At 37.8% G+C, this 254-nt stretch overlaps 1 protein-coding gene across 1 annotated transcript in view; it reads left to right on the forward strand.

Moving 5' to 3' along the window:
• LOC118334833 (myosin-7-like) overlaps positions 1–254 on the forward strand; it is a 27,165-nt gene that overhangs the window by 4,428 nt on the left and 22,483 nt on the right.

Raw genomic sequence — 254 nt, forward strand, 5'->3', positions numbered from 1 at the left:
AGACGCTGAGCCAGCTTCTTTCTGAAAATGAAAAACAAATCTTATCCACTGGTGCTTGGTGTTCCTTTTATTTTTGGACATTTGATGCCTGTATTTGAGTACATGACATTTAGGTTATAGAAATGGGAGACTGCCATTCGTATATTTAAAACAATATATCAGGACAAACGGCCTTCTTTCCAAATGAACGGGATTTTTTCTAAAGGCAAACAAGCAGAGGGATCTACATCCAATGGTGCAACACTGGTTTTCAT

Source organism: Morone saxatilis, unplaced genomic scaffold (assembly GCF_004916995.1).
Source record: "Morone saxatilis isolate NCDOM2014 unplaced genomic scaffold, NCSU_SB_2.0 Contig23, whole genome shotgun sequence".
Lineage (NCBI taxonomy): Eukaryota > Metazoa > Chordata > Actinopteri > Moronidae > Morone > Morone saxatilis.